Source organism: Chiloscyllium plagiosum, unplaced genomic scaffold, assembly GCF_037043375.1.
Source record: "Chiloscyllium plagiosum isolate Xiang-an unplaced genomic scaffold, Cpla_swu_hap1 HiC_scaffold_2, whole genome shotgun sequence".
NCBI classification, from domain to species: Eukaryota; Metazoa; Chordata; class Chondrichthyes; order Orectolobiformes; family Hemiscylliidae; genus Chiloscyllium; species Chiloscyllium plagiosum.
The window spans coordinates 4324314-4345061 of NW_028270140.1; positions in this window are offsets into that span (position 1 = coordinate 4324314).

Genomic DNA, 20748 nt, shown 5'->3' on the forward strand with positions numbered 1-20748 from the left:
CTTTACCTCGATTATAAAAAATCGTGCATCAATTACAGACTAAAATGACATACTATGTTAAACTGTCAATCTGTTTTGAAAGTTGAAAATATTCAGTGGCATCTGAATCCAGCGGCTAGGACGGCCAGTTACATCGCACAGTGAAGATCTGCCTTTTCCATCGTTATGGTGAGAAAGCGATTTCATCCTCACACTGTGACAACAGGGTTAACGCTGAACGCTCTGTTAGTGGCACATAATATTGTAAAGTGGAATCAATGCTGTGGGTATAACTGTCGAGTCTGTTCACCAAGTTGTAGTTTACTAAAATCAGAAAGATAAAGAAAAAAGCTTCCTGTTCTGGCCTTTCAGCAACTTGTCATCAAAATAAACAGTGCATTTGTCACAAAGAGGGAAACAACAGGCCCACTTTCGCAGTGAAGCCTCCGTGATGGGTAACTGCTTCACTCCACGGCGATATATAAATTCACAACAGAGAGCTCTGACAAACATCTTTAAAAAAAAGCAGCCTACTCCAGCTGGACTGGTCCAAAGGGTGATATAAAATTTGACTCATTGCAATTAATGAATACAAAGGCGTTATGATCCAGAAAACTTCACTAAAGTCCCGAAAAGTTTAATTTTCGAATTAAACTTGTCTGGTCTGGTGTAAATAGCACTAAAAGATCTGACTATCAATCGCAAGTTAAAACAAGGGGAAAAAGGCACATTACTGAATCTTATACAGAATAACAAAGGAAGTACATTAAATGTAATAAAAACGCTAGATTCTGAGTAATTTAACAACTGTCTTGAGTTCATCGATGAATTTATAACCCAGAGGTATGTGGGGTTTATTCCTTGAGTTTTAACACGCGGATTTATCAAGGCATTACAATCAAATTGTTTTGTAAAGAACAGTGACCATTATGTGCAGTTGATTAACCCATTTACAGAGATTATCTGAGAAAGTGGATTTATTTTCAATATCTCAATTTTAAGTATGTTCCATCTCGCGTGCATTGTTTAACATCGCGTGCATTACTTTCACACACTTGGACCTGAGAGAATTAATACCGTCCAATTAATGAGTTTTTATTTTTAATCACATCTAATTTTGACATGCGCCCCTCGCATTCTCACTCCCCAGGCAATAAATGCTGGTGAATGTGTTTCATTGCCAGGTAACCCGACTAAGTCGAAGATTCGAGTGTGTCTGTGTTCGTTTCTTAACATCTTAATCGACCTTGTAAGGATAAAAATATGTCCCAAATACTCGTTTTGAAATGTCAGATAATGCATTTTCATTAAAAATAGATTATGTACAGGCAGTATAATCCTACAAAATACAATGTAAAACTTTTAAAAGTATTATTAAATCTGCTCTTGGTTTTAGCGCTTTGTGAAGTGTATCGTTTACTAATATTTGCCAGATTCGCGAAATGGTTTTTACTAAACAATGATTTTGGAAGCGAGTTTGTCAAGTGACGTTATGGATTTTAGCTGCACAGGTCGCAATCGTTCAGTGAAATGATAAATCAACTGGATCTAAACTCTTGACATAACATAATTCGAACCGGGAACAGAGGATCAATCTTTTGGATCTGCTGAGTAACACAAAATCTGAGTTTCTCACTGAATGCTGGCAGCTAGCGAGTGTCGAGATAGGACCTGTACTGTCAGTACAATCGCTGGTTTTAATGTTTTCTCATTCTCCCCTCAAGCTTTTGGTCATGTCAGAACAAATACCCATCCATTTCTCAGGAGTAAATTACAAAGGGGACCTGCCTAGATTGTAACTGCAGTGGGCCAGTGCGCGGGAGACTGACCTTCATTACCTTACTGAATAACGTGTGCTGTTAGTTCACACATCTCACATTCTGCGTCATTTGTACAGGTCAGGTCTGTTTATTACACCCCTCGCTTCTTTAACATATTATCAATTGCTGGCATACACATGGGCTGCTTTTCAATGTGATTCAAGGCAGACGAGTTGAAGCGCAGTGTCTCCCGAGAACCCACTCGGTGTGAGGTGCAGAACAGAGCACCAAATCCATCTACAGCCTTTGAAATCTTCTCTCAGATTGTCCAAATCTTTGCACGGTTTCCGGAGAACATTCCCGCTCATTAGCATTTTACTGCAGATTGCAAGCTATCTAAATGTTCACTCAAGGCGCAGCGTGCTCCATTCTCGCATGTCAAAATAACTGCAGCCCTGCCCTCATTCAGGAGGCTCTTTGCAATGTTTATTCCCGCCTCCCGCTAGCAGGGAATGTGCACAATTCGCTCCTGAATTTGCACCTAGTCCATTATAGTTACCTTGAAACGCCCGGCCGCTATTTTCCAATTAAAAGCTTAATAGCCCTGGAAACGGAGTTCATGTGGTTCCTGCTCTCAGACATTTTCTACCGCGATCGCATTATTTGCTTGAATAAACCCTTTTGAAAATCAGAAACAGGAGTCCTGGTGTCAGGTGTTAGTTCACAATACTGACTCACGCAGGGATATTTTAGCAACCCCAAACTACACCGACAGCAAACTACTGAGACCTTTACCACACGCACAGGGAAAAAAAAAATAAATCAATTCTATCACTTCTTCATTCAGCTCCAGTGGAACCAGTTTAGAGATTAAAGTTTGTAAAGTCGTTGCTGTTAAAATCTGCCCAGCATCTCACGCAGTCAAGTGGAACAGAGTCGCTGGCTGCCCCCTCCCTCTTTGTTTGGGGAAAAGGGGGCAATTAGTCTCTAATGGGAAATCAAACCCAGGTCCAAGTGGACGGTGCCGTGTTTTGTTTGAGCAGAAGTTGCGAAAGGTTATTTTGTTAATAGTCGGCAGCTTTCTCTATAGGAGCAGGTCGTTCAAACATTGCCCAGTCACTTGCCTCATATTGTCTTCTGTCTTATATTGACCGGTCCCTCAGATGGACTATACCCTGACACTTCCTTCTTCACAGGTACTGAACACGACTCGATTCTCCCTGCTTTTTATTGATAGCAATTGGATATTCGCCGCATCTTTTACCCCAGTTTTTACCCCAATCCCAGTAGACAGGCTGGCAGACGCGAAACCGAAAACTGGAATGATCCCGTCGAAAACCAGCGCAATGGAGTAACCACAAGATGCCGGCACACAGCTGATATTGTGATGGATTTTTAACACAGATGTAGAATCTCCAGAGGGAAGTCTCCCCTGGGAAAAGGCTCTCGATACCCAGAGCTGCCCGTGTACGTGTGCACGCACCGCCTGCTAGTTTAAAAATAACCGAGGAACACACTCCGTGCTGATTTAATGTATAAATAGTGCAGCCTAGGAAGGACATATTGGCCTTGGAAGGAGTGCATGTAGGTTTACAAGAATGATACCTGTGGCAAATTACTACAGATGCTGGAATTTGAGCTCAGCAAATGACTCTTCATCCAGACTCGAAACGTTAGCTTGCTCTCTCTGTATGGAAACTGCCTGACCCGCTGCGAACTCCAACATATTTAGTTTTCAGTTGAATTTTACCTGGAGTTCAGGAGTTAAGTTATGAAAAGAGATTAATGGACCCGAAGCGTTAACTCTGATTTCTCTCCACAGATACTGCCAGACTTGCTGAGTTTTTCCAACAATTTCTGTTTTTGTTCTGGTTAGGTTAAGGGGTGATCTGATTAAATCTTCAATATATTAACAGGAAAAGACAGAATGAGTAAAGAGAAGCTATTTTCACTGGTTGGAACTAGGGGCACAGTCTGGGAATGTCGGCCAGAGCGTTCAGGAGAGATGTTAGGAAGCACCTCTACACAGAAAGGGTGGGAGATATTTAGAACTCTCCCACACACAGCAGTGGATGCTGGATCAATTGTTAGTTATAAATCTGAGATAGATTTTTCTTTTAAAAAAAGACGAGGATATTTAGGGATTATGAGCCAAAAGCAGGTAAATGGAGTCAGGCTGCAGATCAGCCATGGTCTCATTGAATGGTGGAACAGGGTCGAGGGGCTGAATGGCCTCCTTTTCCTGTGTCAATGAGTTAAAGACACACAATCGGAATAAGATTCCAATTTGAATGATTCCTCTTCCTCTGACCCACTGATGCTTTTCATCCATTACAATTCTGAAGTAACTGAACTCGATTCTTCTTGCTACATTAAAACAAGCGCCATGTTTGGACAGTGTGCAGAATGAAAACTTTCATGGGAATTCGCGACGTACGAGCCAAGTCTCTGCAAATCAGGACGAGTTGGGGTCTTATAAAAAGAATAACATTTAAATAAAGCACCGAAAGTCCTTTGATTCAAGAGCAGGTTTCGGGGAGATTGAGTGCGACATCCGAACATCATCTTTGCAGCGTGTGGCGCTGGGAAAGCACAGCAGGTTAGGCAGCATTCCTGATGAAGGGCTTATGCCCGGCACTCCTCAGATTTTGCCTGACTTGCTGTGCTTTTCCAGCGCAACATGTTTTGACTGTGATCTCCAGCATTTGCAGTTCTCACTTCCTCCCATCATCTTTACAGCGACAACTGGATCTCCTGAAAATGAATGACTTCAGTTGCCTCAGTGCTGTCGGGTTTGGGTTCCCTTGGGTCTCCAGTAACCCATCCAGCTCTGTCATTGCTGCAAATAGCAACCGTTCCTTTTTTTTTAAGATTTCAGCTTTTCCAATTTCAAATCGGAGAACTTGAGCGGGATCTGCAGGTTTTAATAGCGTTTAAGCATCTCGGTAACTTGTGACAATAGTCCCTCTTATTTGTATTTCTAAATGTAAATAATATTATAATAATAACACTTGCGTCGTTATAGCTCTTTATAATGCACGCATGCTTAAAACAACAACTTGCCTTAGATAACACCTTATACGGAATGCTTTAGAAAGGTAGAGACTGTGGTGCTAATGTAACCAGTCCGGTTTTCCTGCTCCTCGGATGCTGCCCGACCTGCTGTGCTTTTCCAGCACCACACTAATCTAGAGTCTGGCCACAACGGCAGGAATAAATAATGCGAGATGAAGAATGTCTTAGAGAAGGGTTACACCCTGTTCCTGATGCTGCCTGGCTTGCTGTGTTCTTCTAGCCTCCTGCTTGTCAACCTTGGATTCCAGCGTCTGCAGGATTTTTTTGTCTCTAACGAATGAAGAATGTTGGGCAGGATATTTGTGTCGGTGGGGCTCATCATTACTGTTTCACAATCTTACATACACAGACAGGGCAGCACGAAGCAGTCTTTCGAAGCAGGACCTGAGAGTTATCAAAACACTTTGAGATTGTTCCCATTCGTTCAAGTCTCAAAAATAAATTAACATTACCCACTTGGGAATAGATCCCTGCACCTAGCGAATCACAAACTCTCACAGAACAGGAATCTCGGTCTCCACTCGCACGTGGTGTACTTTCCATTGTTTCAACTTTAATTTTGCTTTTGTTACTGCAGCGATCAGTCTCAGAGCAATCTCTACTAATGTCTCTCCATGTATTAGCAGTAGTGTTTTAACAGACCATTGAACAGCGCTCACTGTTTAACATCTCATGCAAAGTGGGGATATCACCTCTGCACTGTGTTATCAGACTGGATTAAAAACTCAAGTACATATTGTATCAAAGTCTTCTGTTCCAGAGGCAAACCTACCCACCAACCGAATCAAAGTGACACAAATGAAACCCTTGGGCCTGGCAAGGATGATAAATGTGACCTTTTCAATTCCAAAGGCAGCACCATCTGTCCAAATGAATTTGTAATTTGTACATCATAAATGTCACTTGGAAATTTTTTTGTAGTTTGACACCTCTGTGATTCTAATTGAAACACAACAAATGCTTAGCTACAAAATGCTTAGACAAAAAAGACAATATAAGTATGTTTGCAGACGATATAAAACTGTTTTAAAAAGGTCATTGGGGATATAGAATAACAGGAAAGAAATATCAAAAGATCTACTAAATGAATTGGCAATGGTGTAAAATGTGGGGAAGTATGAGGTTGTTCACTTCGGTTCTTGGAATAGAAAATCAGAATGTGTTAAAAGGCTTGAAACTGGTAAATGTTGATCTTCTGAGAAACACGACTGTGAATGTATAAGGAACTCAGAAAGTTAGAATGCATGTAAAGCAAGCAATTCAGAAAGCTAATGGCATACTTGGCTTTATGACAAGGAGGTTGGACTATGAGAATAAAGAAAGACAGGCTACATTTTAAAAATCTTTAGAATGGTGTAACCATAAAGGTTATAGATACCCAATTACTGATTGTATTTGGGTTGGAATCAAGTTGTTGGTCTCTCAGGCAATCAAGGGATACAGACAACAGACAAGAAAGCGGAGCAGAAGTTCAATGTCAGCTCTGTTAGTGTGGAATGTCAGAGTGGGCTTTGTAGGTTGTATATCATTTCCAATTCCTGACCTGTATTCTTGCATCTACAAACCATGAATGAATATTAAAATAACCTCTGGAAGTATGACCGTAGTATGCTGAAATGCTGCACATTTTGGATAAAAGCAAGGCATCAGCAAAACATGTGGCAAGTACCTTATGTAATATGTACCAGGCAATAGCCACATCTAAAAAGAAAAGCCCAACTACCACACCTCTTGACCATGAATGGGATTGCCATCTCAATTTCCTACTAGCACAGCCTGGAGGATTCTACTGACCATAGATTTTCCTGAACCAGACTCATCAACAATGCCCTTGGAAGAGCAAAGCAGTTTCTGGATATTCTACCATTGTGCCCTGTATCCTGACCTTGAAAGCCATCTACTGTTTATAAATCTCAAGTCTGCAGCACAAACTGAAGAAAGAACTTGCATTGTTCAGCTCCTCATCCAATCTCAATGCACCCCAAAGGCAACAATATACTTTTTGAAATGTCGTCACTATTTAAACAGGTAACAATCCAATCAACTATGTACATAATATCATTTCAGAAAGACCAATGTGCGTAACAAATAAATAATTTGTTTCAATGGTATTGATTGAGGGATAACCTGTCTCAGACTTTAGGAGGACTCCTCTAAAAGCACTGAAGGATGTTTTAGCTTCACATGGATGTTTAGATGAGACCTTTGTTTAATGTATGACCTGAAAGGCCATACCTCAAAAAATACCCCACCACTCTCCTGGAATGATGCAGCTTTACGAACAGAGCAATTGATTTAGTCAGAAACCCTTCCAGATCTTTCCTCATTCACTATTGTCCTGGTTGGTGAGCTAATCTGTTTTAAGAAATATTTATTTACTGGACGTTGCTGGCTGGGTCAGCATTTGTTGCTTGTCCCTAGTTGCCTTTGAGAAGGTGGAGGTGAACTACCTTCTCGAACCACTGCAGTCCATGTGCTGTAGGTTGACCTGCAATGCCCATTGATAGGGAATTCTAGGATTTTGACCTCATGACAGTGAAGGAACAGCGATCTATTTCCAAGTCAGGATGGTGAGTAACTTGGAGAGGTACTTGCAGGCGGTGATATTCTCATGCATCTGCTGCTCTTGTCCTTCCAGATAGAAGTGGTTGTGGTTTTGGAAGGTGTTGCCTGATGATCTTTGGTAAATTTCTGCAATGCATCTTGTAGATGGTACATACAGCTGCTATTGAGCATCAGTGCTGAAGGGAGTGGATGTTGTGGATGTCATGCCAATCAAGCGGGCTGCTGTACCCTGGATGGTGTCAATCCTCTTGAGTGTTGTTGGAGCTGCGCCCATCCAGGCAACTGGGGAGTATTCCGTCACATTCCTGACTTATGCCTTGTAGGTGATGGACAAGCTTTGGGAAGTCAGTAGATGAGGTTACTCACCACAGTATTCCTAGCCTCTGACCTGCTCTTGTAGCCATTGTTTTAATACAGTAAATCCAGTTGAATTTCTGGTCAATTATAACCCAACAGGATGTTGATAGTGGGAGTTTCAATGATAGTATCACCATTAAATATCAAGGGGCATTGGTTAGATTGTCTCTTACTGGAGATGGTCATGGTTTGGCATTTGTGTGGCATGTGTTGTCAGCCCAAACCTGGATAATATCCAGGACTTGTTGTATTTGAACATGGACTGCTTCAGTAGCTGAGAAATTGGGAATGATGCTGAACATTGTGTAACCATCAGCAAACATCCTCACTTCTGACCTTATAATGGAGGGAAGGTCATTCATGAGGCAGCTGAAGATGGTTGGGCCCAGGACACTACCCCGAGGAGCTCTTGCGGAGATGTCCTGGAGCTGAGGTGACAGACCTCCAATGACCATAACCATCTTCCTATCTGACATGTATGACTCTAACCAGTGGAGAATTTTCCCCTGAATATCCATTTATTCCAGTTTTGCTAGGGCTCCTTGAAGCCACACTCTATTAAATGCAGTTGTGATGTTAAGGGTTGTTACTGTCACCGCCTCTCTGGAATTCTGCTCTTTTGTCCATGTTTGAACCAAAGCTAATGAGTTCAGGAGCTGTGTGGCCCTGGCATAACCCAAACTGGGCGTCACTGAGCAGGTTATTACTGAGCAGCTGCTGCTTTATAGAACTGTTGATGACACCTTTCACCACTTTACTGATGACTGAGAGTAATTGACTAGGTTGGATTTGTACAGGACATACCTGGGAAATTTTCCACATTGTCGGATATCTGCCAGTGTTGTAACTGTACTGGAACAACTTGGCGAGGGGATTGGCAAGTTTTAGTGCACATGTCTTCAGTACTATTGACAATTGTTGTCAGGACCCATAGACTTTGCGGTATCCAGTGCCTCCAACCATTTCTTGATATCATGTGAAATGAATTGAATTGGCTGAAGACTGGTGTCTAAGATGCTGGGAAGCACTGGAGGAGGCTGAAGTAGATCATTCACTTTGCGCTTTTGGCTGAAGATTGCTGCGAATGCTTCAGCCTTATTATTTATAAATGTATGTGAGCCACAGGATGCATTGGAACAACTGCACTGTTCACTTTCATGTCACTTTCCAGCCTTCACCACCATTCAGGATATCAGAGTCAATATCATGAAAATACTGTCACCTCCAATCTTCTTCCACCTCCATATGCCTGCCTTACTTGGAGCTGTACTTTCATTCCATAATTACCACTGGTTCAAAATCCTGGAATTTCTGTTCTAAAACAAGCATTGTACAGAGTAACACCACCATTTCCTTGGGTCAGCAAGGATAGACAATAAATACAGGGTTACCATCATTGTCTATGTTATGGGGAGGGTTTTTCTTTCAATTAAACAGGCAAAATCATGTTTGTTTAATTAACATCTGAATAAAACACCAATGACTTGGCAATGGTTTGGATAATTTCATTCTTTTCAATGATTGGACTTTTGTTCTGGATTCCAAAGCAGACATTTACAATCAATATTGAAATATGAAATAATTTTCCACATATTTCAGCAGCTATTAGTTCCGTAGTTTACGTCAGAGAATTGGGTGAGGGGTAATGATAGACACAATAATCTCAGAGGAAGAAATCATTTTGCAGTGTGTTAATTTAAGTGACGCCCACTGCGGACTGTGATCGTACTGTGTGTCTGTGGGTCCTGTTGTACTAATTGGACATAAGTTATAGGTTACAATCTTCATTGACAAAAGTAGTATGAATACAAAATGGAAGTGGTCCAGAATTATTACAACTTTTTCACGAAAAGCTATGAAAGCCAACTCACTGTTTAACTTTTCATAATCATAGTCATTCTGTTGTAAAAGCTAACCTTGTATTCAGTGGGTCTTGTTCCAATTGATTTTGCATTTTCAGCTTTGCTGTTTACAGTAAACTGAAAATGCAAATAGGCAGATCGATGAAAAATCAGACCATATATTAAGTCCTAGATTATAATTCATTGTTAGACCAAATGTCCACTATTTATATTTAATCCTATCATAAAGCTGATGAATGTTCATGACGTGCATCTCTTATTCATTTTATATCCAATATACTCTGTTGTTCATGCAACCTTGCCTCCCTGCTATATTTAACTCATATTGTGTTGCAAAGCTGAAGGAACATGAAGAAATGAAATTTGTCTATACACGGACCAAACAACCCAATACTGTTGACATGCACCTTTCACATGAATAGAGGGGCACAACAAAGAGTGAACTAGAATTGGAAGATTAGTACAATGCAACCGAGTTGTAGAACTGAAAAACATTACAAAGATAGATTGGAGAAGGTTTTACTGTAACTGTCAAGTGAAAACGCAGGTTTTAAAGTTGATGCCTTTTCAATTAGGTCATTGAGTACAAGGGGGGAGTGTGTGTAGGCCATGGTAGTGGATAGAACATAAGGCTCAAAGTTCTGGTTGATTTGCTGGTAATCCATGGAAAGGTGTCAATAAAAAGAACATTGATGGAATTGAGCATTGTAGTGAGGCAGGCATGGATGAGGATTCTAGCAACAGATGGAATAATGCAGGATAAATGTTTGGAGATGTAATTTTGTGGTGATTCAGAAACAGAAAGTAGAACTGAGGCTCAGGTCAGGGATAATCCCGTCTTCTCCCTTTCCTGAAGAAGGGCTTATGCCCGAAACGTCGATTCTCCTGTTCCTTGGATGCTGCCTGACCTGCTGCGCTTTTCCAGCAACACATTTTCAGCTCTGATCTCCAGCATCTGCAGTCCTCACTTTCTCCTCAGCTCAGGGATAATCAGGTGATAATATTTAGATTAGATTAGATTACTTACAGTGTGGAAACAGGCCCTTCGGCCCAACAAGTCCACAACAACCCGCCGAAGCGCAACCCACCCAGACCCATTCCCCTACATTTACCCCTTCATCTAACACAACGGGAAATTTAGCATGGCCAATTCACCTAACCTGCACATTTTTGGATTGTGGGAGGAAACCGGAGCACCCGGAGGAAACCCACACAGACACAGGGAGAATGTGCAAATTGCACATTTAGAGGTGAGTGTACGCACTGGGGACCTAAGATTGGTGTGCGACCAGGTCACAGGTAAGTCATGTGAGGAGGAGCTGAAGTAATGGGTGGATTTCACTTGGGGTGGAGTTTAGGGGAGGGTTAGTAGCAATGGCATGGGGAACACTCTCAGCAGGTGCTCCATCATGATGCTGAGTCCCTTAATCAGACACTGAGTACCTTTGATTGAGGGATGGCTTTGCCCTCATCCCTGCAAAGATGATAGTCTGGCCAGATAGCTTTAGCTGCCATGCATGCTACATACATAGCAACTGAGCTGTCTAGAGCTGTCAGTAATCCAGCAGCAGGCGATTATCGTCATTAATCAAATATGTCCCGGCCTCAGTTAGTGGTGGGGTGTGAAGACTGACCAAAGTCCTTCCTACCCAGAATTTAATTCTACTAATGAGGGTTTAGGTACACCACCATCCTGCCTGATTGTATGTCTTTCCTACATGCAAGCTTTTCACCAGCAATACAGAAGGTTCTGCACTTCATTTACATCTGGCTTTAAGGATCCACAAAAAGAAGATATGCAAACTGCTTGAGACAAAAACCTCCCATGAGGTTTTTGGTAAGATTTTCTGAAAGATCTTATGTAAGAATTATATGACAATATACTAGGATACCAGCATAAGCATACAGATTTGTTAGATCTTATGTAAGTAATATGTGGGAGTGCACAAGAAAATGCACTGAATTTTGGGGCTAATTTGTACACACCCATTTGATGAATGTTTAATGTGGCCAGAAGAGTAAGAAAATATATCTTAAATGAGCAAGGCACTGATATATAATATGTAGAGGAATTTATTTTTAGACAAAACAATTTCAGAGAGGGTGGAAACTTAAACAGAGAGACTGAGCGATCTTAGAGGAATAACTCTGGAGAGACTTCATGAAGGTTGGAAAGAAAAACATTTCTAATGATTTTATGGAGAGACTTCTAGAGTTTTAATGTTTGAAATAAAGAATTTTTGATTTAGAGTCATGGAGTCGTACAGCACGGAAACAGACGCTTCGATCGAGCCCTCCACAACCACCTGATGAAGGAGCGTCGCTCCGAAAGCTAGTGCTTCCAATTAAACCTGTTGGACTATAACCTGGTGTTGTGTGATTTTTAACTTTGTACACCCCAGTCCAACATCGGCATCTCCAAATCATAAAATACGTCAGTACTCGATCTCTTGGCAAACTGCAGTAAAAATGTCACACAAAACAACAAGTTTCATTAAGTAGACATTATTGCATTTATTAACAATTATTTCAGCACCACATATATCACAACTCAATATATCTAAGTCAACACAATCAAACTTTCCAAACAGGTGCAACACTGAATTCTGGACATAATTAGAGACTTAAGGAGAGGGGTAAAATAAAATCCTAATGCAAATAAAATCATTTATTTATACCAATCAGTTCTACAGCTTTCCTTTCCTTCTTGTTAGTGTGAACATATACATATTTTCAACATTGCTTTCATTGATATTGCTACCAATACATTTACGAACTAAGAAACGTCTTTGCAGTCTCCATTTTTTTGCCCACAAATTCAAGGCTCTGAAAAAGTAACTAGCATATATATTTTAAAATATCAACAATGTTCGTCTGCAAATATTGCATTGTATTGCTAAAGTATATATATTAAATACCTTAATTACATAATAGAGCCATAATCAAGGAGTTATACCGCATGGAAACAAATACTTCCAGCCAAACCCTTCCAGCCTACCAGTCATCCCAATGTGACCTAGTCCCATTTACCAACATTTCTCCCATATCCCTCCAACCCCTCCAATTCATATACCCATCCAGATGCCTTTTAAATGTTGCAGTTGTACCCATCTCCATCACTTCCTCTGGCAGCTTATTCCATACATGCACCACCCTCTGCGTGAAAAGGTTGCCCCTTAGGTCCTTTTTAAATCTTTCCCCTCTCACCCTAAATCTATGCCCTCTAGTTTTGGTCCTGAGGAAAAATACCTTGGCTATTTACTCTATCCACGGCCCTCATGATTTTATAAACCTCTAGAAGGTCACCGCTCAACAAGTGATGACCTATCAAGTACAATCCACCACATATTGTATTTGAGGCCTTAATGGTAAAAGAAAATATGGCTCAATGTGACGGAGGAGACAGCTTAAATAACATTGTCTCATTTGATGATTAAGGCAGTTAATACAAGACATTATCTTCAGAGTTGAAATGATATTCCTTTCTTGAGGTCTGCTGCTTAAGTCATTTATGTGCCAAAAATATCTACTAAGATCTCAGTGATATATATTTGGGATGAATCTTTTCTAGAGAAAAGCTACATTCATGGAACTGTCAGCCACATTTTACAGACTGAGCAGAACACATTTGTTAAACATATGCATATATCTCTTAAACCAACAATTTATCCAGACTGGGTGAATGTGATAGTAGGACATTATATTCAATAGTTTCAAGAAGAAATGTTGAGTTGTCTGATTTAAGGATTAAAACTCAAGCTTGTGTTGAATATGGCTTTACATGTATTCGTTTTCTATTTAAGTGGTTTATAATTAGATTAACAGTACTTATGTTCCAAACACCTCTCCAGGTTGCATAGATTAGTAAGACTCAAAATCCCATCACTGTGTTCTACTTCAACCTCAGTGAGGAGTTCTGTGTGTGAGAAGGGAATTTATTGTGTCTTCCTCTGTCTGCAAGAATTACCTTGAGATTTGAAACAGGGCAGAGACATTTTGGTGCACAAATGAAAAATATTCTTCACCAAACTTTCTCATCAGTACCTTTAAGGGTTTTTTTGTGTGCCATATTTCAATTGCTCTTATCATTCTTTGTTTCATCACTTTATGTACAAATTATAGCATCAATTCATGACAAAGAAATTACTTTTATTGGCATAAACAATTTGTTATATCAATGACAGTTAACGTATGATTAATCTTACATGAAATTTTTAAAAAGTGCTGGAGAAACCCTCACAGCATCTTTGGAGAGAGAAACAGAGTTAATATTCCAAGTCTGGTATGTCTAATCTTATATAGCCTTTGAAGGAGTGTTATGGAAAATATTAAGTAATACCATTCCCAAACTTATTTTGATATATGCAACAATTTGCAAAGGAGAGTCATATCAAACTCAGGCCAGCTGGTCTAAGCTTTCAGAGATCAATTTGTAGCTACAAAGGAAAGAGAGTAAGCAATATCCAGAGAGGAGCTTGATTACAATGGGGCAGAGGAATGAATTATTAAAAATTGCAAAAGAGAACTGTTAATTACTTTCCCAGAGCTTTGTGCTGTGCTCCCACCTCATTCATTGAGGTAAAACCATTGATGAAGCAACTGAAGATAATTGGAGCTTGAATACTGCCATGAAGAACTATCCTGAATCTGTGAAGTTTGGTCTCAACACTCATAGTCATCTTCCTTGTTTTCCCAAATCATTATGAAATTGTGCAATTTGCAGCAGGAAGACAACATTATCTGCTAATGACATTAATTAGCTGCTTGTTTAGTTAATTGAATTTAGTTTGTTCATTTAGAACATTGCATGGTTGAGGAGATTGATTAAAGATAATTTACATAGGTCATTGTATTAGCAAATAGATTAATATTTTATGTGTAGCAATCAGAAAGAGACAGGCAGTGTTCATTTTTGGTACATACACAGAGCTTTGCTACTGATGACAGACTGATCTTTAATGTTAAGGGAACATGGACATAATGTCACACCTTTACTAAATGCAAATGACCATCTTGGAGCATTGAAAATTAGAATACATATCAGACTTGAATTATGTAATTGTAATGTAACTATTATATAATTAAATCGATTGATCTCCAATTATATAAACCCAGTCTTGTGTAAGGAATACTGTGGGACATTAAAAGAAGGAAGAATGGATTTAAAAATTTGGTCTTATAATTGTGACTTTTAAAAAATCTAATCATCTCCTCCATGCCTCTTCTTGTGAAGGCAATAATTCATAGAGGTCTATGAAAAGTAATGGTCACCCAATCACTTGCTATTTTCCAAGTGTCAGGATACTACCAAGAGAGTTGGTAAGTTGTTTGACTATTACAGCAAAGACTGCTGAGAGATATGAACTTGCAGAATTGAATAACACAATTTTTAAAGGGATGCAGAAGCAGGGAGATCTGCATGTGCATATAAAATTGGTGAGGAAAAGTTGAAAAGCTGTTTAGCAAAAAAGTTGATCCTTAACTTTATTCATAGGTGCATATAGTACAAACATAAGGATATTATGCAAAACCTTTATCCAGCACTGGTTAAGAATCCCCTGGAACGTTGTTCAATTGAGCACATTATGAAACATGGCAATGTCAGAAAGAAATTATGTAGTGGATTTATAGCAATGGCATCAAAACTGAAGGACGTAATCAGAGACTGAAGATGCTGAATTGATCTCCTTATAATACAATGTTTAAGAAGAGATTAGGAATAAGTGTTCAAAATCATTAAGGATGTTGCTAGAGTTAGTAATGAGCACTAGGTTAATGGAAGAGTTGCTAGCCAGAAGATAGGGTTTTAAAATGATTGATGAAAGAACCAAAGATGACTTTTTTTTTACAAAGCTATATGTTATGATTTGGAATGGATTGCATGAAAGCATAAGAACATAAGAAATAGGAGCAAGAGGAGGCCATGGTGTCCATTGAACCTGCTCCACCAATCAATAAGATTGATTGACCTTTTGGTGAACGCAGCTCTATTTAGCCACCTGCTCTCCATAACCCCTAATTCCTTTACTGTCCAAAATTGACCTATCTAGTTTCAATGGTAACTTTTAAAGGGTGACATACAACTAATTGAAGGGAAGTTAACTATGGGCTCTTGGGGAAGAGCAGGGGAGTGGAATGAATTGGATAGCCCAACAAAACTGTCAGCTCACCATGACAGGCCAAATGGCTATCTTGTGTTGTATCAGTCTGTGAATAGATTTCTGCCGTGCTGACGTCAGATAGTCCTTTAGCACCAATGTTACTTGGTGGTTGGGCAATCAGCAATTCGGGTTTAGTCCTTAATATGGCATTTTCATTAACTACTGTTGTTCAACTAGGTTTGAATATACTGTATGACTAGTCTTTACAATGATGCTTCATATTTTAGACACAAAATGACATGGTCTAATAGTGAATAGAGGGTAACAAAGTAAAGGGGGTAGAGCTATTATTCGCAAACACAAAAGAATTCAACATTTGTGGGGATTATCAGATATTTTAAAATTTAAATTCATGTTAAACTGAGCAACAACTCTATAGATAAAAACAAAGCTTGCTGGAGAAACTCGGCAGGTCTGGCAGCATCTGTGCAGAAAGAGAAAGAAGTGGAGAGTCCCTGAGCTCGAAGCGTTAACTCTGTTTTTCTCTCTATAGATACTGTTGAGTTTTCCAGCAATTTCTGATTTGTTTCAGTTTTCCAACATCTTCAGTTTTTTTTTATTTTGAATGAAAAACTCGACAGATGTTATCTGCACAGCACAATGAAAAAGGTAGGATGTGGGGCCGAACTCGAAAAGTTTTTTCTTCCCGCAAAAGTTGCGAATATTTCCAGTATCTGCTGTTTATTTCGGATGTCCAGCACCGACAGTGGGGTGCTCTTATACAGTGATACAGAGAGAGCAGAGAACTGACTTCAATATCAGGACAGACACTGACACATCTGCGTCCCTATTGACGAGATTGAAATTAAGACGGGTCTAAATGTTAGACCAATTAGTAGCGGCCTGTGTCAGTGAGTGCAAGCGTGATCCTTCGGTTCACTGATTTGCCTTTGAAAGAAAGTGGCGGAGGGAAATAAAACAGTATGTAAAACCAATGTCCCCAAACAGATGGATGGGACTGGGAGCACCACATCAAAATGGAAAAAGGACATTGTGTTGTGTGAGCCGGGTGGAACTGAGAGTGAATCTCAGGCATTGTGTAATATTGTGAATCTCAGTCCCTGTGTGAGAGAGTGAATCTCAGTCCCTGTGTGAGAGAGTGAATCTCAGTCCCTGTGTGGGAGAGTGAATCTCAGTCCCTGTGTGAGAGAGTGAATCTCAGTCCCTGTGTGAGAGAGTGAATCTCAGTCCCTGTGTGAGAGAGTGAATCTCAGTCCCTGTGTGGGAGAGTGAATCTCAGTCCCTGTGTGAGAGAGTGAATCTCAGTCCCTGTGTGAGAGAGTGAATCTCAGTCCCTGTGTGAGAGAGTGAATCTCAGTCCCTGTGTGAGAGAGTGAATCTCAGCCCCTGTGTGAGAGAGTGAATCTCAGTCCCTGTGTGGGAGAGTGAATCTCAGTCCCTGTGTGAGAGAGTGAATCTCAGTCCCTGTGTGTGAGAGTGAATCTCAGTCCCTGTGTGAGAGAGTGAATCTTAGTCCCTGTGTGAGAGAGTGAATCTCAGCCCCTGTGTGAGAGAGTGAATCTCAGACCCTGTGTGGGAGAGTGAATCTCAGTCCCTGTGTGAGAGAGTGAATCTCAGTCCCTGTGTGTGAGAGTGAATCTCAGACCCTGTGTGAGAGAGTGAATCTCAGTCCCTGTGTGAGAGAGTGAATCTCAGCCCCTGTGTGGGAGATTGAATCTCAGACCCTGTGTGAGAGAGTGAATCTCAGTCCCTGTGTGGGAGAGTGAATCTCAGACCCTGTGTGAGAGAGTGAATCTCAGCCCCTGTGTGAGAGAGTGAATCTCAGTCCCTGTGTGAGAGAGTGAATCTCAGACTCTGTGTGGGAGAGTGAATCTCAGTCCTAGTGTGAGAGAGTGAATCTCAGTCCCTGTGTGGGAGAGTGAATCTCAGTCCTAGTGTGAGAGAGTGAATCTCAGACCCTGTGTGGGAGAGTGAATCTCAGACCCTGTGTGGGAGATTGAATCTCAGTCCCTGTGTGGGAGATTGAATCTCAGACCCTGTGTGAGAGAGTGAATCTCAGTCCCTGTGTGAGAGAGTGAATCTCAGTCCCTGTCTGGGAGATTGAATCTCAGACCCTGTGTGAGAGAGTGAATCTCAGTCCCTGTGTGAGAGAGTGAATCTCAGTCCCTGTGTGGGAGAGTGAATCTCAGTCCCTGTGTGAGAGAATGAATCTCAGACCCTGTGTGGGAGATTGAATCTCAGTCCCTGTGTGAGAGAGTGAATCTCAGTCCCTGTGTGGGAGAGTGAATCTCAGTCCCTGTGTGGGAGAGTGAATCTCAGTCCCTGTGTGGGAGAGTGAATCTCAGTCCCTGTGTGAGAGAGTGAATCTCAGTCCCTGTGTGGGAGAGTGAATCTCAGTCCCTGTGTGAGAGAGTGAATCTCAGTCCCTGTGTGGGAGAGTGAATCTCAGTCCCTGTGTGAGAGAGTGAATCTCAGTCCCTGTGTGGGAGAGTGAATCTCAGTCCCTGTGTGAGAGAGTGAGTCTCAGTCCCTGTGTGAGAGAGTGAATCTCAGACCCTGTGTGGGAGAGTGAATCTCAGACCCTGTGTGAGAGAGTGAATCTCCGTCCCTGTGTGAGAGAGTGAATCTCAGTCCCAGTGTGAGAGAGTGAGTCTCAGACCCTGTGTGAGAGAGTGAATCTCAGTTCCTGTGTGAGAGAGTGAATCTCAGTCCCTGTGTGGGAGAGTGAATCTCAGTCCCTGTGTGAGAGAGTGAATCTCAGTCCCTGTGTGGGAGAGTGAATCTCAGTCCCTGTGTGGGAGAGTGAATCTCAGTTCCTGTGTGAGAGAGTGAATCTCAGTCCCTGTGTGGGAGAGTGAATGTCAGTCCCTGTGTGAGAGAGTGAATCTCAGACCCTGTGTGAGAAAGTGAATCTCAGTCCCTGTCTGGGAGAGTGAATCTCAGTCCCTGTGTGAGAGAGTGAATCTCAGTCCCTGTGTGGGAGAGTGAATCTCAGACCCTGTGTGAGAGAGTGAATCTCAGTCCCTGTGTGGGAGAGTGAATCTCAGTCCCTGTGTGAGAGAGTGAATCTCAGTCCCTGTGTGGGAGAGTGAATCTCAGACCCTGTGTGGGAGATTGAATCTCAGACTCTGTGTGAGAGAGTGAATCTCAGTCCCTGTGTGAGAGAGTGAATCTCAGACCCTGTGTGAGAAAGTGAATCTCAGTCCCTGTCTGGGAGAGTGAATCTCAGCCCCTGTGTGAGAGAGTGAATCTCAGTCCCTGTGTGGGAGAGTGAATCTCAGACCCTGTGTGAGAGAGTGAATCTCAGTCCCTGTGTGGGAGAGTGAATCTCAGTCCCTGTGTGAGAGAGTGAATCTCAGTCCCTGTGTGGGAGAGTGAATCTCAGACCCTGTGTGGGAGATTGAATCTCAGACTCTGTGTGAGAGTGAATCTCAGTCCCTGTGTGAGAGAGTGAATCTCAGTCCCTGTGTGAGAGAGTGAATCTCAGTCCATGTGTGGGAGAGTGAATCTCAGACCCTGTGTGAGAGAGTGAATCTCAGTCTCTGTGTGAGAGAGTGAATCTCAGCCCCTCTGTGGGAGAGTGAGTCTCAGTCCCAGTGTAAGAGAGTGAATCTCAGTCCCTGTGTGAGAGAGTGAATCTCAGTCCCTGTGTGAGAGAGTGAGTCTCAGTCCCAGTGTAAGAGAGTGAATCTCAGTCCCTGTGTGAGAGAGTGAATCTCAGTCCCTGTGTGGGAGAGTAAATCTCAGTCCCTGTGTGAGAGAGTGAATCTCAGACCCTGTGTGAGAGAGTGAATCTCAGTCCCTGTGTGAGAGAGTGAATCTCAGTCCCTGTGTGAGAGAGTGAATCTCAGTCCCTGTGTGAGAGAGTGAATCTCAGTCCATGTGTGGGAGAGTGAATCTCAGACCCTGTGTGAGAGAGTGAATCTCAGTCTCTGTGTGAGAGAGTGAATCTCAGCCCCTCTGTGGGAGAGTGAGTCTCAGTCCCAGTGTAAGAGAGTGAATCTCAGTCCCTGTGTGAGAGAGTGAATCTCAGTCCCTGTGTGAGAGAGTGAGTCTCAGTCCCAGTGTAAGAGAGTGAATCTCAGTCCCTGTGTGAGAGAGTGAATCTCAGTCCCTGTGTGGGAGAGTAAATCTCAGTCCCTGTGTGAGAGAGTGAATCTCAGACCCTGTGTGAGAGAGTGAATCTCAGTCCCGGTGTGAGAGAGTGAATCTCAGTCCCTGTCTGGGAGAGTGAATCTCAGACCCTGTGTGAGTGAGTGAATCTCAGACCCTGTGTGTGAGAGTGAATCTCAGTCCCTGTGTGAGAGAGTGAATCTCAGTCCCTGTGTGAGAGAGTGAATCTCAGACCCTGTGTGAGTGAGTGAATCTCAGACCCTGTGTGAGAGAGTGAAACTCAGACCCTGTGTGAGAGAGTGAATCTCAGTCCCTGTGTGAGAGAGTGAATCTCAGTCCCTGTGTGGGAGAGTGAATCTCAGACCCTGTGTGAGATAGTGAATCTCAGACCCTGTGTGAGAGAGTGAATCTCAGTCCCTGTGTGAGAGAGTGAGTCTCAGTACCTGTGTGGGAGAGTGAATCTCAGACCCTGTGTGAGAGAGTGAATCTCAGTCCGTGTGTGGGAATGTGGATTTCAGTCCCTGTGTGGGAGAGTGAATGTCAGTCCCTGTGTGAGAGAGTGAATCTCAGACCCTGTGTGAGAGAGTGAATCTCAGTCCCTGTGTGAGAGAGTGAATCTCAGTCCCTGTCTGGGAGAATGAATCTCAGACCCTGTGTGAGAGTGAATCTCAGACCCTGTGTGAGAGAGTGAATCTCAGACCCTGTGTGAGAGAGTGAATCTCAGTCCCTGTGTGAGAGAGTGAATCTCAGACCCTGTGTGAGAGAGTGAATCTCAGTCCCTGTGTGAGAGAGTGAATCTCAGACCCTGTGTGAGAGAGTGAATCTCAGACCCTGTGTGAGAGAGTGAATCTCAGACCCTGTCTGGGAGAGTGAATCTCAGTCCCTGTGTGAGAGAGTGAATCTCAGTCCCTGTGT